At 33.3% G+C, this 18314-nt stretch overlaps 2 protein-coding genes across 8 annotated transcripts in view; one reads left to right on the top strand and one right to left on the bottom strand.

The window, feature by feature from the left end:
- The window catches only part of sm (heterogeneous nuclear ribonucleoprotein L), a 329990-nt gene that overhangs the window by 70624 nt on the left and 241052 nt on the right, over positions 1–18314 (top strand). The window lies entirely within an intron of this gene.
- LOC149896742 (uncharacterized) overlaps positions 1–18314 on the bottom strand; it is a 349544-nt gene that overhangs the window by 114624 nt on the left and 216606 nt on the right. The gene's annotated exons all lie outside the window — the stretch shown is intronic.

Genomic DNA, 18314 nt, shown 5'->3' with positions numbered 1-18314 from the left:
GGTCTCGTTATTGTTGGTTGTGTTTTTGTTGTGAAAAATGTTGCATGTGCATTGTTGATAAGGGTAGGTAGCTAATAGATAAATGGTTGGGTTGGATCGGCTCCTGTTTCACTGTTAGGGTGATGGTATGAATAAAATATGGTTGATGAATTACTAGAGGTCCACCCCGGCTTCGCCCGTGGTACATATTTCGCAATATAAGGTAGCCTATGTCTGTATGTATGTCCTTTCTCGGGTATCAAAATATCTCCATACCAAATTTCATGCAAATTGGTTCAGTAGTTTAGGCGTGATTGAGTAACAGACAGACAGAGTTACTTTCAGTTTCAGAGTTACAGAGTTTTTTTGAATTTTGTTTAAAATATAGAATTCATGTATGATATGTATTAGTGGTAAGGTGATGTATAAGCGTAATAAAAGTTAATATTTTATGTAAAAGGCGTATAACACTATCGAACCTATTATTCAGTTCATAATTATTATTCGATGTTGATTAGTATGGTTATGGTTATATTACATTATTTTCCGTCTTGTATTTCTTATTATTTAAATATTATAGCCAGTATTTATAGATACAAATAATGTAAATAGTAATAAAGTAAATACCATTACACTGTAATAGATAGAGTACCTACGTTAAAGGTTAATCAAACCGTACAACATCAGTTTACTACACGTTCCTCTAAGTTAACTACAAAATGGAAGGTACCAACTAGCGGAGCGAGGTAGTTAGCAGCCAGTAACACGATTAGTGGGTTCGGTCAGTGAGTGTGCATCTTGAGTTGGAAATAGTAGGTAATTAGAATGGTGTATGGGATAATTGATTCATGCAGTGGCTCAGTGGTGAGGACCTCGGATTTCAAATCGATAAGTCCGGGGTTCGATACTAGACGGGCGTGCAGGAAATAAATTAGTTTTTTCAATTCTGCGCATGTTGATAGCATCACCACTGCTTGAACTGTGACAGAAAACATCGTGAGGAAACCGACATTTCGAAGAATCAAACGTTCGACGACATGACGTGACCGTCAACCCGCACTTGGCCAGCGTGGTGGATTATGGCCTGATACTTCAAGAGTGGCCCGTGTCCCAGCAGTGGGAATGTATATGGGCTGATGATGATGATGAAATGACGTATTAAACGACAATTGGTCATAACGAAGATTTGTAACTATTGATATGGGTAATATCGGTTGAATAATTTTATGAGAATTCGAATGGTAATTTGTAGTTGTGGATAGTTAAAAATAGTTATGGGTTTTTTGGATGCAATAACTAAAAGACCGTATTTCTTTAAAAAATGAATTACTTATTCTACCTACAAAATATCCTTTGTCATACAGTTGGTTAAAGTCGCAACTGCACTAATCTTATAGAGAGCTTTCAGCCAAGCTTATATTTAAGCACGTGGAATGCCTGGAGACCAGGTGGCTTAAAGTGTAATTCTTTTGGAGTTTTATGTGATAAGGATAAAAGATTTGTAACGTTATAACTAGTAAATAATAAAGGGTAAGGTTTATTCATAACAAGGAACTTGTTAATTTATTAGTTATAGAAAAAATGTTATATAAGCAAGGTGTTAAAAAATTGAGCATTAATTACGAGATAATGTTTAAAAAAACTATTTTTTGCGTGAATGAATACTTTTTAGTTTATTGTTAACTAGCGACCCGCCCCGGCTTCGCACGGGTGCAATGCTGATACTAAATACACTACAGAAAAACTGTGAACGTTGTATATAAAAACATAGCGGCCCGCTCCGGCATCACACGGGTATAAAATAGATAGCCGGGCGGCCGGCCGGTACCGCCGCCAACGCTACGTCCCGCAATTTTTAAATCTGTAATATCTTCGAAAATATTCACTTAAATCATACGGTGTTATGGGCCATATAGATCTATATTTAATGAACAATTTATTCAAGGTATTTAATTGGTTAAGGATTAATGCTGTATTGGTTAAAATCGCATCGAAAATTAGCCATTATTTGTCGTAAAAAGTAAATGACAAAAAAAAGTTATTGTGGGTTATGCATAAGAGATAGACATATACCATCGCGGACTTTTCTGTAGACCTTTTCAATGTATATAATACTTAGTACATTATTTTGATAAAACTCGTCGGGTTTAGCCTGCGTTTGCAATGTAAGCGTAAAAAATGTAATTTTTTACGACATTACATTAGAAATCTCAAAAATAACAGTACTTCTCCACTATTTAATGGATTTTATTATATAAACCTTCCTCTTGAATCACTCTATCTATTAAAAAAAACCGCATCAAAATCCGTTGCGTAGTTTCAAAGATTTAAGCGTACAAAGGGACATAGGGATTAGGGACATAGGGACAGGGAAAGCGACTTTGTTTTATACTATGTAGTGATTCTGACTAGAAAAGTAGGTTTCGTTAAGCTTCAGACTTGGATATAGCGATAAAAATAACTAATGAATAATTTGCTTTTATCTACAATCTACATAGTTATGTACTGTAAACCAACCTTAAAGTTTAGGTCGCTTCCTTATTATGAGGTGTAAGCGAGAAAATCACATTTACACTAATTTATATTCAGCGCTAACGTGTATGAAAGTTCAGTGTTTAATTATTTAAAAAGTCACAATGGAATTTTTGTTCGTAACAACACGCCCTAATTTACAAAAATATGAAGTCCTGTCACGAGTGTTCTTTGCAGGAATATTAAAAACTTGAAGTTTTGTTAAGTATGCAAGTAAAGGTCCTAATTTTATTAAAAAATATTCAGTTTTTGTTGGAAAGTGAAATTGGAATTGGAATATGCATTACGCAACATGGCACAAGACACTGCAACACGCTGTATCACGCCACAACACGCACGATCATCAACACGCTGTCGTAAGCAATAACACGCGGCAACACGCCACAACACGGCATCACACGCTGCAACACGCAGTCACACGCTGCAACACGTTATACACAACGCGCAACATGCAAGGTATTTTTGCATCTTGGACTAATATGATTTACATATTTTGAAATATCATAAATAAGTAAGGCTGAGAATATTTTATTTCTGTCACACTGCGGACAAAAATTTATCAAATTTTGTCTATTTCTGCACAAACACCCAAACTTATTTTTATAAGATGACATATAAAGTCGGCTCTCAATCGACTGCTAAAAGAGGAAACACAAATTCCAAAGGGAAATCGTTGGAATAGTTATTTCTGTCGTTCGTGAATAGATGATCGAGTATTGTGACCGACAACTGTGTTGCTTCGTTTTGTTACAATCGACATATGTGTGAATGGAATATCTTTATTTGTGTATTTAATATTTATATCTAGACGTGGAAAGTGTATGAATTTTTATGTGTACTGCGATGTCTTAAGAATTTGTAGCTCTATGGTTTTTTTTTAAATCGGTGCAAATTAAAGTTGTGATGGAGTTATAATAAAATTGTCCGTGCAATGTTTTTTGTAGTGCATTTTATCCATGTTTTACATATGTGGTAAAATAAGCAGTGACCCGCGGTTTTACCCGCATTGCTCCGCTCCTATTGGTCAAATGGACCTAACATTGAAATAATGGTAAATACCGAACAAACAATTCCAAGAATTACAAATCTTTAACGCAATATTAAGAATCACTAAGCGAAAATAAATAAACAATTATAGTATGATTTTCCATTCAAATCACTATGTACTAAGTATGCCAAAGATCAGCTCATTTCACTTCGAAGCCTATTATTTACGAAGTTAAACCAAATAGAAACCGATGGAGTCAAATTTATTTCAATAATGTCTTTATTTGATATCCCACAGATTCACTGTTGCCAACTTAGCTATAATGTCCGGGTGTTTTACGATTTAAAGTTGGCTACACTGCAGATATTCAAAGGCTTTATCAAAGTTTAAATGTCTTTAGTAGGTATAGATATAATTAGGTCGATAGATATTATAATTCTTTGTCAGAAAGACTGGTTAGAACTAAAGAAAATGGATAGGTATATTTTATAGCCTATCTATGGGCTACAACCAAACGGAGCTTAGCAGCAATGTAAATATTCTTAGAGACAGAGATACACTATATATATTGTAGTGTAGATTATTTACTTATAAAGCCATTTTATACAAACCTATTTTTTTTTCAAAACGAAACTTAAAGCTACAAAGTGTGTAACATAAGCTTATACTATGGATTCGTATGCGTAAAAATGCCCCCAATTCTGGCACATTTCACGCTCCGCGGCGGTCGATCGACCATCAATCATTAGCGCGCTTGGTGCACAGCCAAATGTCGATTGACAGTGGTTAGCTTGTGGTTTTGCTTTATCTGTGGCACGGGGTTTTTTGTGCTCGGTCAGTGCGTTGGTATAAAGGGTAGGTACCTACTAGGTATTGATGTATGAGGGTTAATGAAGCTGCTTTTAAAATAGCGATTGTGGATGGAGATCTTGAAATTTAAAAGATAAATTGTAATAAATTGTGCTGTAGATGCAAAGCTTAAAGTGTACCACGATTGGCGTTCTGTGATATCTATATAATAGTAGTAATTATATTATATGTAGGTTTTTCAGTAGCAATCTAGTTAGTTTGTAATGTCCAAGAAATGATTTTCACAACATAGATGTCGAGATAGGACACAAAGACAAACTCATTTGATTGTTTCTAGTAATTCAAATCACAATGCTTTTCTGTATTATCTTAAACTAGCTGCTCCGCGCGGTATCACGCGCATGGCTCCACTCCTGTTGGTTATAGCGGGATGATATATAGCCTATTGCCTTCCTCGATAAATGGGCTATCAAACACTGAAATAATTTTTCAAGTCGGACCAGTAGTTCTTGAGATTAGCGTGTTCCAACAGACAAACAAACTCTTCATCTTTATTATATTAGTATTATTTTATTAATTACATACACTAAAGAAACAATCAAAATTTACCTCTTTATAAATATTACTATAGCTACCTAATATAGACAATTTCTCGCTAACACAAGCACAAATATAAAAAGGGAAAGTTGAACACAATTCCGGCTTGCGGAAATCACGAATAATGTACTTGTATGTACTTTATATGTAACAGAATATAAGGAGTGCGTAGTTACGCATATTCGTTTATGGTTAGATAGGTGAGCTATGTACTGGGGTCGGGGCGTTTATACGATACGATTATATCGTAGATGCGATATTTTGTCGTATCTCGTAAGTGCATGGATTTTTTTATATTTGGTGCTTCCCATGGATCTTTTTGTTGCCTTTTAAAATATATAAAGTTTGTTTCATCAATTTATTTTTTTAATTGTCTTATTTGTGGCATAATCAATTAGAAAGATTTGTAGTTTTTAATATAGTTTGAACGAGGTAATTAGGAAATCGAACGAGCACCCATAACAATGTTAAGGAATCTGACTAAGCGTGTAAACTTTTACAAATGAATGTTTTGTAAACTTCAGTATTGATCAATTTCTTGAAAAACTTTTGAATACAATTTTAACAAGCTATTTATTCGACATGCATGGTGAAAAGTCATTGTTGTTACAATAAGTTGGTTACTTAAAATGTACTGAAGTAAATTTGGTAGCATTAAAAACAGACTGAGTCTAGCTCAGCACGAAAGGACAGGGGCCATTAACAATATCGCTCCATTGAACTAATGTTTAGTACATTAGCCGTACACAACGTAATATAAAGTTAGTATGGAGGATTTTACTTTGAATTTTTTATGTTTTGATTATTATTAAAAAAGAGACACATAACTTAACTATTTTGATGAATATTGATAAATAAACCGCTTCATTGATAACACTGCTATCGAAAGAATATACGTAAGTAAAAATAGAAATCTATTAACTCTTACAGGAGAGACAGGTAATTAATTAGTCTCTCATAATGCCCTACGGATTAAAGCTTAAACCTGCTAAAGCCTGTCACCTTCACACCGAGCTTAAAATACAACTAAAACGTACAACGACCGTACGATTAAAAATAGATGCGATAAAAAAATCGTATCGTGCGTTATAAACGGTCGTGGCTTTTCACCCTACCCGGGGCGCAGTAAGCCGGGATCCTAATAAAACACTGGCCGAGATCGCATTGACGGATGCGAGGCTTTTATTGACTTCAGATTATCGTAGTCGTGATTAAGGGGATCTTTATCGGGAACCTTTTGAGAGGAGCAGATTTAGAGTGCGAGTGGAGGATGGGATTTTGTAATGAATGTCTGTGTTTGATTTAATTGTTTAATCTAATTTTGTTAAGGTTGGTGTTGTCCATACCTACTGATAATATGAAGCTGAGGAGTATGTTTGTTTGTTTAAACGCGCTAATCTCAGGAAATTCTGGCAGATTTAAAAAATGATTTCACACTTTATGTAGCGTTCGAAATATTATATACGGACAACAAATATATAAGCATGTTTTATTTGTATGTGTAGCTCTATAATTCTATATCCTATATTACTCATGTGTTATTAACAGGTATACCGTATAGGGCCTTTAGACAAATGTACGTAACGCCATGGAATAGAAACTGCTAACGCTAATTATTGACATAAGCTCATGACATTTTGGTAATGGTGCGTTCACACTACCAACGACGCAGACGACCACGACCAAAGTTACAATCTTGCCGAAATTTGTTCAAAATCAATATTAAAATCTCCCGTCATTCTGGTACTCGGAAATAAAAAATTCGAGGTCAATTAATAAAAAGAAATAGGGTTTTTTGCGATTTTCGCCGAGACGGTAAGTTTATCATACAATCACCTGAACCAAAATTGTAGATCATCTAATTATCTATAAAAAAGGTTAAATACATTTTTTTCTAGGAGCCACCGTTTCTATGAAAAACCTGTTTGTTTATCCATTGATCTCAAATTTTTTTTCCAAACACCAATACGACAGGAAATTCTTAAATTTAATTTTTTAATTGTGTTTTGCACAATTTTATTTAATTGCGACTGGATGAAAATTTTGTTCGTGGTCGTCGTTGTCGTTGGTAGGGTGACCGAATCCTTAGGCAAAACATCATACGCTTATGTCAATTTCTATCGATAGCGTATTCTATTCCTTGGCGTTTTGACGTTTGGCTAAAGGGGTAGGTAAGTTACACTATTGCTAAGTTTCATCAAAATCCGTGCTGTAGTTTTAACGTGATCGAGTTATGAACATTCATCTAAACTTTCACAATAATATTAGTATAGAAATGAACTGTGATTTAATATTGAGTAATTATAGTTAAAACTGCGGTTTATTTCAACTAATTGGTAAACGCGATAATGTCGAAGTTTTGATATGAACGGTTTGGTTGCAAATTTGTGTTTATTTGATTTGTATTTGAATATTATATAATTGCTTCATTTATTAAAATTTTTGATGGGAAGTTCTTTTTGTAATTGTTTTAATATTGTAGTTTTTATTTAATTTTGATGTGAATTTTATAGTTGTTTGACCGCCTCCTCGGTACAGTGGTTGACGCGTGAGCGTAACACCGAGGGGTCCTTAATTCGATTCCCGGTGGAGACGAAGAAAAAAAAATGTCTTGGTCTGGTAGGACACAGAAGGCTGATCACCTACTTGTCCCTAAAGAAAATCGATCAGTGAAACAGTTGTATAATGCATCTACCCCTTACCCTACTAGGGGACATGGGACTTCACTTTTATAGTGGTTTGATTACTCTTCTGAGTGTTTATCAAGTATTGAACGACAATTTACGCGTTAAAAGTCTTGGTCAGAAGCTAGCTAGTGTTCAATATAGATTTTGTGAAATTATGAAGCTTTAGATCTGTTTCAATTTAATAGTTTTCTATTCGTGTAGGCATTTAAAATGTGTGCGAAATAAATTGAAAACAAATATGAAAAAATTTAAACGCAAAATTGTCAGGGATTTAACATGGCGTTTATTATTTGTCCTCGTTATTTATCCACTTATTGTCGTGTGATAATATACCAAATAAATTGAGTATTTTGATAGCGGTGTGTATTTCGTGTATTTAATAATTCGCAGAAATAATACCAAACATTTTTTGTGACACCATTTACATTTGCAGTAAATGTGAATTCGTTTTTGAAGTGAAACCACACCCCGGACACTCCATACAAAATGATCGTTTTGACAGTCACACTGTAGAGACTGCAAATGTGTGTGTTAACGCTTTATGGTTGGCACATTTGTGACTAGCGTAAAAAAAATTCGCGTTTTTCTGATGAAATACATCCGTAAACAGCACAATATCTAACCATTTTCTACGAAAAACGATAATCACAAATCCAAAATAATAAAATTACTTTAAGTCAATTTGATTAATGTTGTCAATCTTCGTTGCGTATCGTCCTTGCAGAAAAATATGGCCCATTTTATGTCTGATCGCGCGGGGGTGAGGTAAGTTTAATTTTGGCGGGAGGCGGAGAGTGTCCGTTCTGTAGCGTTTAGCTACTATTATGTATTCTGTGGTGAAACTTCGTTAAGCACGATGAGAGTAAAATCTCAATTTCGCGTCATGGCAATACCGTCACGTTATGGAGTAAGGCGACGATTTTGGTATCTTTGAATCTTTCCAAAGAAGTTGTATTTCTGACACGTGCAGTCGGCACACACGCCCTTTTTTATAGTATAACTTTTACGATATCCAACAAAAGTAGTTTTTAAATCGAATATACTTGTGACAATTGCAAAATTGAAAATGCATTGCATCGTATCGTATGCTTCTTCTATAAAATAAAAAAAACTGTCTATTTTCGCTCCCCGGTCAAAGGTCGTCGAGTAACAAGCTTGCTCCAAACGAATTATCCACAGGGCGGCTTCTTGATCGTCTCTACTATCTTTGTTTTATTTTTTTCAAGGAGATTATTGGAAGAAAATGGTATTTTTTTGTGTATATTTTAGTTTTGTTACGTTGTAATGAAACATCTTTGTAATACACGTACATATCTAGGTTCAACATTCTCCAAAATTTAAAATTAAATAAAATTAACTCAACAAAAAGCTACATTTTTCCCGAGTAAGGAAAGTATTTACACTTAGTATAGAGGTAAAAAAAGTCTTTTTTAACCCTGTAAATGTCCTTTCATACTAATTAATGACCTTGCCTTATTGTACACTGTTTGTGTATGTGGGTTAATGTAAATGAACGTTGTTTTTCTAGTGTGGGTGTTTGTATTATACAGTGTTGTGTGATGTGACGGTATGTGGGTAGTTGAAGAATAATAAATGAATATTTGAAAGGATGTTTATCGTTTACTTCAGAACAACGAGCTAAAATAAGTAAGGTTTTTTGTTAAATATCTAGGAATTATAATCAATTAAATAATGATTACTTAGAAAATAGAAGTTTTAATTCACAAAGCATTGATTATTTAAAAGCTAAAATAAAAAAAATAGGTACGTTTATTAGGTATTAATTTAATACATTTTCACAAGTGGTTTAAAAATGTTTTTCACTCTAGCTAAATGTAACAAGAATAGGATTTATTTCGTACCAAATTTTGAAGAAATTACTGTGCGCTAAGTTGTTATCGTGCTACGCCACAGGCTACGGTTGTGACACTCGTAGCCGTTCTACGAACATTGCTACGAATATATTTCTACTGTGTTCTAGTAATGTTAGCTATATGGTACGAATTCTGTGGTTTTACTCGGTTTTAGCATTATCTTGTACGTTGTGTGATATTTGAAATAAATATAGATACGATTATCATTGCTTTATATGAGAAATTTCGAGGAATTGACTATGTTTGAAAGATTTATTAATTAATACCTTGCTAAACAGTTATTTTCTTAACTTTTCTTGTTCTTAATTACATCATAATATGTATTTTTTTTTTAATAAAAATTCTTTATTCACAAAAGATTTTACATTTTGAAATATTGAAGTCTCTGACTCCCAAACAAGGTAAAAAACCTGTATGTCAGGAGTCAGCGCCCTCAGTAACAGTATCTAGTGTTAGTAGCAAAATCGAATCAACAATCTCACGTATTACAGCCATTAACCACTTCACAGATAGGATATAAATTTAACTCTATTGTCCGTAGATAATAAATAATACAAGTGGTTTTATTACCGTCTAATTAGTATAATAAATAACAGAAACGATGACAATAGTATAAGAACAATTGCTTGTGCGTCAGACTGCGTTGATTGCTGTGTAGTTTATATCGGGAAAGTGGGCTAATGCTCACTTGTAGTGTTCGGTTTGACAAACTGAAGGTTTAATAATAATTCGTATATTTTATAGCAATTAGTGAGTGAGGCCTCTTAAGTATTAGTTTGTTTAAGAGTTATGGATGGTTATTATAGCAATTAGAAGCAGTTTAAGAAAGTTTGGATGTGGTTTATTAGACTTGTTTTACTTAGGATAATTGTTAGTTTAAATCGTACATACAATTTCAGTCTAAATAGTGTAGTAGTTACTTTGCGTAGTATACATTTCTATTGTAATAGTTTGTAACCTATTTTTATGCAAATAAAGTGTTTTCAGGTACATAACCACCGTTATATTAAATCTATACTCTATACTAATATTATAATGCTGAAGAGTTTGTTTATTTTGAACGTTTAGCACCTCAGGAACTACTGGTCCGATTTGAACAATTCTTTCGTTGTTAGATAGTCTATTTATCGAGGAAGGCTATATATCATCTCGCTAAGATCAACAGAAGCCGGGGGTGAAACTGCGAAGCGCAGCTAGTTGTACATAAAATTTGTGCCTAAATCGTGTACCTATTAGTTTGTTTGCGTAAGGTACCATTTTACTATAACACTTTATAACGCATTCCTATGTAAATAAAGCTTCTTTTTGACTAAAAAAGAGTAAGTTTTATACAAACTTGTGGTATTACAATGTAAGTAGGATAAGATTACGATACCTTCGTACAGATATTGAGTTTCGATTCCAATAAGCTTTTAAGCAGTAAGCGATATTATTTTGTGATATTGTTATACTATAGAGGTTGTTGATTTTTATGCTTTGGAGTTTTACTATTATGTATTTTAGTCGAGTTATGTTTATTATTCCACTTACGTGACTTCATTCGGAATATTTTGTAGTTAAAATGTGTAACTAACACGATTTAAAATAGCAACTACAGGGCTTCTTGTCTGCTCGACTTTGTAGAAACTGCTTTTTGAACGCATATAGTGGAACAATTACGTGTATTTTTCTACCGTAAAAATGTGTTATGACGTCTTATTGCATAAATAAACGTTTGAGTTGGATAGAATTATTTAATTTATACATTGTTCATTTGTAGAAGTTATAACAATACTATAAAAATATGTACTAATTTTTTTTTAATTAAAATTGGAAATACAAATAAGAATTTCCTGAAATAAGCGCGTTCAACCAAAATTCAAAGATTAATCTCAAACTCGTAACATTTATTTATTCAATTAGACTTCGAGAAGCACTTTTGAACGTCATTAGTCATTACATATTTTTAACATTTACCATTAAACTATTTAGCTCTATAGTATCTAGTAGTATCTAGTAGTAGTATCTATATATAGTACAGGTTATCATTTTATCAGATAGATTGCAATTAATACCTCAACAGTTATTCAACTTTCACCCCTATCACAACGCAAAAGGTGTCATTTTCATTTACAAATAGTAGAAATTTGCCCGGTCGCTCGGACAATAAATCTAAATTACAAAAGAGCGAATGAAGTTAAAAATTGGGCCGCCTTTAATAATTCAACGGTAACGAGCGGCTGAGTAACTTGCCGGTACGTTACCGGTTAATTAGCGCTCGGGATACGTTGCGATTAAATTGCGCGTTTATCGGTTTTTTTCGAATCGGTAATTAGGTTGTGGTTGTAATGCGGTGATTATGGTTATGGGTTTAATAGATTAGGTGTTATGAATTTATATTATTTAATGAGATAGTGTTGAGGATTGGTTGGATAGTGATTAATATCAGATCATGTAATAACTACATACAATAAATGACAAATTTGAAATAACCTTTATCGATAACAAGTTGTTTAGATTATAAGAACAGTAGTGAAAGATATAATATATAACTTAGATTCAGCACGCGGCTTCGTTCGCGTCATATTTAACTGAATTTTTTGTTATTCGCCATATTGAAACTGTTGTTAATATGTTAATAGTTAACTAAATGTATTTTAGTAATGTAATAAAATTTTCATTCGTCAAATAAATCATACTCTAGATATTGATAACTATTTTAAACTAGCGGTCCGCCCCGGCTTCGCCCGTGGTGCATATGAAGAATAGATGTTGGCCGATTCTCAGACTTACCCGATATGCACAGAAAATTTCATGAGAATCGGTCCACCCGTTTCGGAGGAGTATGCAGACTAACATTGTGACACGAGAATTTTATATATATAAAGATATAGATTATTTTAAACCGGCTATTTATTACTGTTCTTTATATACGTAGAGAGTTCATATATGTATTTCTAACTAAAATAAAAAAAAATACATTTAATATGAAACTAAAGGGGATATTAAATATACGTATCGAATCACCGAAACACATTAACCTAGTGTATATGGAATAATTTCATGGGAGGTCGTGATAAAATATAATGATACGACTAGAGCATGTCATTTCAATAATTTTACTGGTATTAGTTACGCGGTTTTAGTTATTGTTTTAAAGTGAAACTTTTATTACATCGTCTCAAACTTTTTGGTCTGTGTAGCGCATGTCGCGTGTATCGCGGCTGCCGAGTAGGTATACCTACTCGGCAGCCGACCGTCACGCGACATGCGCTACACAAAGCAGTGTTCGGAACCGTTCGAACAGTTTCACTTTTACCGTGGTTTCATAAAACCACACAACATTTTTTTGTCATTTATTTTTAGTAAGTAATAGAAAAATATGATGGTAATAGGAAGTTAAGGTTACAAGTAAAGGTTGTAAGAGAACTTACAGTGGAGTATTTGATACTTAATAAACATGTTATAAAGTTTAAGAAGGTATATTGTTGTTGTATTTATTACTGGTGATTGTATTACTTATATGAAGTTAAATATATAAAATCACATAAAAAAACAACGCATCGCATGTAATTATACATTTGAATAAAATATTTACAAGAATAGTTTCCAGGAAATTCGAAATTAAACAATGCATTTAAAGTACTTTTTCTTTTTCAAGTATTATATCGTATCCTGTCAGATTAAATACACCTTCAGAATTGAAGTACAGACAACAAGACGCGCTTCATCGCTTGGCACTAAAGCGGAAATTTAAAAAGAAAAATACTGTAAAGCGGATACAAGCAATTTTAAATTTTATCCCGCGACTGACTAAATCCCGTTTACAGCGGAGTGGCATCCAGTTGGAATGCTTATTTCGCTGAAATAGCTTCTCTGCTGCAGGTAATATAGCTCGAATTTGATTGCCTGTATATTGTAGATTCAAAGTCAAATGGCAAGACGTGTCAAGGGTGGATGTTTTTGGTTTTGTAGTGACGTTTTTTAATGCATTCTTGTTTGGCGCTATTTATAGGCACTTGAAGAACAATTTGCATGGTTTAATTTAATATAATAGGACGAATGGCAATTGTAGGTTTTGAATTGTGAAATATTACCCAGATATTTGAAGTCGGGAATTTTAGGATCCACATACAAATGTTAAACTATGAAATAAACAGCTGTTAACGTTGTTAAAGGAAGTCGTATTTTGCTGAACTTTACATAATGACGTCACGGTTCTTGTAAATTCGCTGGCTTCGTAATTGTAAGTGTGATTATATTAAGTGTACTAAAGAAATATACAGGGTGTCCCACTATTGGTATACTAAGCGCGAAGGAACTTGTAGTTTTGCATACACTGATCACGTAAAAAATACTTAAAAAAAAAAATTGGGTCCAAAATTTTTTGCTAAATTTTTCCTGAAAATCCATATTTTCTTCTCTAGCTTCGCGCAGCCGGCATATACTGCTTCTCTCATATGAGCATTTTGTCTATGAAAACATAATCTTAAACGATAGCTCACGTGCTGGTGGCAAAGTTGGGCAGGTTGCTTGTTTTGGGTGTACACATAGAGTTTTAAGAATTCATCTATTTGAAAAAAAAATGCGTCTGGATTTTTTAAATTATTTTTTACGTACTCAGCGTATGCAAAACTATAACCTCCTTTGAGCTTAGTATACCAACAGTGGGACACCCTGTATAATAGTGTGCTAAAGAAATATAACATTCTGGATTTTTGGACACGTGCGAAATTTAATAAGAAGAATTTTAGGCAGGTTTTGTGTCAATTTCGGATGTATCTTTTATAAGATGAAAAAAGTAACAAGGAAAGTAGGGGAAGAAATCGCAAAGTGATCAATCACATAAATAGAGTGACATAAGACATTGAGGGTAGGTAGATATTATAAAAATACGTTGTACCTATTCAATTTAAATGTATGATTAAATGTTTGTCAGCAAGACTATAGATATATCTAAGATTAGAAAAATAATGCGGCTTTTCTTCAATTGCCTAATAAACAGACAAATTATTAAACAAATAAAGGAAGGAAGAAATTGTACAATAATTTGTTTGAAATAAAGCTTTGTTGTTGATATAATGTCGCTGTAATAGCAGCTTATGTTGTTTATTGTTTGTAATTACATGATTATTTTCGGAAGGAATACTTAAAAGTAACGAAAGAATTTTGTCTAATTGTTGTTTCGTGTTTTGCCTTTGTTTTCCTGTTTTCGTGTTGTTATTTTTGGCTATGTAATTCATTAACTTTGTTCTGTTTCTTGGGAATAAGGATTAACTCTTTTCAATTGTTTTACCTTATTTGTTATTATTTTAAGTTTTTTTTTTAAGTCTGTTTAATTAATCAGTATACGTATATAATTGTTTTCCCACGATTTTCCTCTATTTTTACTTAATTAATTGAAATAATTATATTATAACAATATAATTTCAATTACATTTATTAAAGAGGCGTACTTCTTCATATTTCTATTGACATATTACAAAAACATGTTTCCAAGTTAATTCATTTCGTCCAAGGTCGATCGACATTCATCAATCATTCAACTTAACAAAATATATTATATCAGTAAATGTTAAAGAAAATGTAAATATACCCTCCCACCATATTTACCCATAAAAATATTATTTCAGCGAGAGAAAGGCGATGTTTTAATAAAGTGTGTCCTAAATAAATACATACGCTTTGAAATTCGCGTCTTCTGTGTGTTTTCGTTTGGCGCCCGGTTTCGCCAACTTTTAAAGTGGCCTTTAGGAAGGGAAGACACGATTATCACTGACAAGTTGTATTAATGTGTAAGAACAACCCTCTAATTCAAATAAATGAAACTTATCTTCGAATTAAATAGCACATTTGGTTCTAAAGAAATTATTATTTAGAACCAAATGTGTAATTGATTAAAGTTTAACAGAAAATAGAGGTGTTTGTAAATGAAAAAATGGAAATGATAAATTTTTGTTTGAAAATAAAAAAGTTTGGTTAAATAAATTAATTACAGTTACTACTAATACTGATGGTTTGTATTTAATATCAAAAATGTTTTCAGAAAACCACTTAAATCATTGACACGAAGGAAATGTGTGTAGGAGCTTTTTATAGATAAAAGTCCTCGTATCCTTGATCCAAGTTTAGCATATATATTAGTAGGATAGGAATTTTCATTATTGACATTACCGACAAAGGCCTTACACATATTTCGATATAAAATCTCGGCTGGTGTGGATGAAATGACGAATGTTTTAAATTAGGTTTTTAGAGGCAGTTCAATAAACTTTGTCCTTTTTCCTAGAATTGTTACCCACCTACTTAATAATATCTTTTTGGATATCACATTCACTGGACGTTAATGAAAGCCTACGTTTATTAATTCGAAGAACAGGCCTTTAACGTCTAAAAACGTTATAATGAAAAGAATGTATTTAATAAGTTGAAATTTGCCTACAATAGACCAGGACGCGAGAAAACAGTTCAGCCGTTAAAATTCTGATTCCGTCCGGGGCTAATTTGAGCTTTAACTAAATTACATCGAGTCTGCATAACGCTAGTCGTTTTCTTCGCGATGGTATCGCGAGTTAAGTGGAAGGAACAAGTGATAAGAAAAGCGGGTTAAGAATATAAGAACGTAACTACCTAACTTATGTCTTGTTAGGAATGTTTGATTTGATCAAGATCAGGATAATATGTAGCAGGTAATGTGTTAAATCTACTAGTGTTTTTATGTTGTGATGACACAAAGTTATTTAATATTTATTAATATTATTTGTGGGGTAGACGTGGTTTCAACATTATGCATCTAAATTCTAAACCATCTATTAGTTGATATGAAGTGATGCTTTTCTGTAATTGTTATCGTCGAACGAAGTAGATTCTTGTATGTAAGATACGAGAATATTTAACTATTCATCAATGTATATTAGAAAGACTATAGGACACACTACACTACACCCCTGCGAGACACCAAACAGATATATGATGAAAATGGCATAACTTAATTATTTTGTTGCTATTATTTTAAACTTTATTGAAGAAGTGATGACATGCTTAATATTTTCGAAGTAATTTTAGGAAAAATCGCTTCAGCCGTTAACCAACACCACACTTAACCCTCCAGCCGTGATGATGAATATTCATCGCGCGACGTCTTATTACGTTTGTTTGCGATAGTTGCACTGTTTGTTGATATTAATTTATTTATTAATTTCTGCTGAACCCTCGCGCGTTTCAGCCGGTGTATGATTTCGTTTGCAATGCAATTAGGCCGATTTCTGGGGGTAGGGGGTTTATTGTATCGTGAGGCGAGATTCGCGAGGTGATTTAAGTATGTAGGTATAGATGGTAAGAACTGGTTTGCTTGGTGATTGTGTGTGTGTATCGAGGATGGTGTTGATGGATTTTGTATGACGAATTTGTGTTTAAGATGTTGTTGAAAGTAAAGAAAGTATAAGACGGATTTCAAAGTGAGTTTATTCTGGAAGTAGGTATTATATTTATTCTCGTTTCAGTACATTTTTACTTTAAAGATTAATTTTCCATGGTAAAAAAGGCAGGTAAATTTAATATCAATCTAAATATTAGGTAATATCCTTAAACGAAATATAGTGAAGCTTTGTCTAGACCAAATCGAGACACGTTATTCAATAGCGGCTACACTGTGCTAATATGTGCTACACTTTAAACTCCGACATTTTTAATGTTCCATACGGAAGACAAGCGCATTGTTTTATTCATACATTAAACGAGCTTTTTAAATTAATATAAGGACTTTTAAAACATGCTCTCTTTCCGTTACCAAAATGGTGTAGGTAATGAAAATAAAAATTGCTCCACACTTTAGCGTGAGCCAACCGTGAAAAGAATATTTGCCTTAAGGCCTCTTCAAACTAGAGCGGTATCTGATGTGTACGCGATTAAATCTCTTACGTAGTATATTATAGAGACTAATCGCGTACGGGTTGGCTGTTCGCTACCGTAGTCGGATCGGTACGTTTGAGAAGGCCTTAACATGGAAATAATGGTGCAGCAAAATGAACAGTGAATAAAATTGCTTGTTTACTTGACCTTAAAGCGACTGCAATAAATATTAGCTAGCGAGTTTATAAATGACTAGCGGTCCGCCCCGGCTTCGCCCGTGGTACATATTTATGTTTTCTCTACATATGAACCATCCTGGTACTTCAAGGAATATAATAAAAAAAGAATTATCGAAATCGGTCCACCCGTTCTCGAGTTATGCGCTTACACATTTTGCGATTCATTTTTATTTATAAATGATATTCGGAAGACACTTTATTACGAAGCACGCATCCTGTATAATGAGATGGTTGTAATAAGAGCATCCTGTAGGTATAGGTAGCGCGTATTTGCTTTGTGACACGCATTTTGAAGTGAAACTTCTTTAGGCGCGTTGAGAGTAAAATATCAGGGTCGCGTCATGGAGTAAGGCGACGATTTTGGTATCTTTGAATCTGGCCAAAGAAGTTTCACTTTTGACACGTGTGCTCGGCTCACACCCTCAGTTGATTTTCCAAAGTATAGTGATCGTACAAAAAGAATTGTTGTCGATTAATCTGCATATTAACCGTTAATCATTACGTCGATCGCCGAAGAAAATCATGGTAATGAAGCCGACATTTTCAAGAACCAAAAATTCGTCTACGAGTGATTTCTACCAAATTATATTTAGCCTGCAGAATATAACTGAAACCATTAAAAGCGGCATTATATTGTGTTGTCTCATTTCTAGTATAGATTTTGTCAGACCAAAAATACTTCAAGAATAGCCAAATTAATTTCCAACGCGCTTTGTTTAAGAAGCAATAAAGAAACGCCGCCATGTTAAAATTTTGTATAAAACGGCGCCGCAATAAA

The sequence above is a fragment of the Colias eurytheme genome, chromosome 27 (assembly GCF_061535395.1).
Source record: "Colias eurytheme isolate Ceu_HAF_F1 chromosome 27, ilColEury1 Martin Lab GWU primary, whole genome shotgun sequence".
Lineage (NCBI taxonomy): Eukaryota > Metazoa > Arthropoda > Insecta > Lepidoptera > Pieridae > Colias > Colias eurytheme.
The sequence above is the reverse complement of the archived record's forward strand: the minus strand, read 5'-3'. Positions and strand labels throughout refer to the sequence as shown.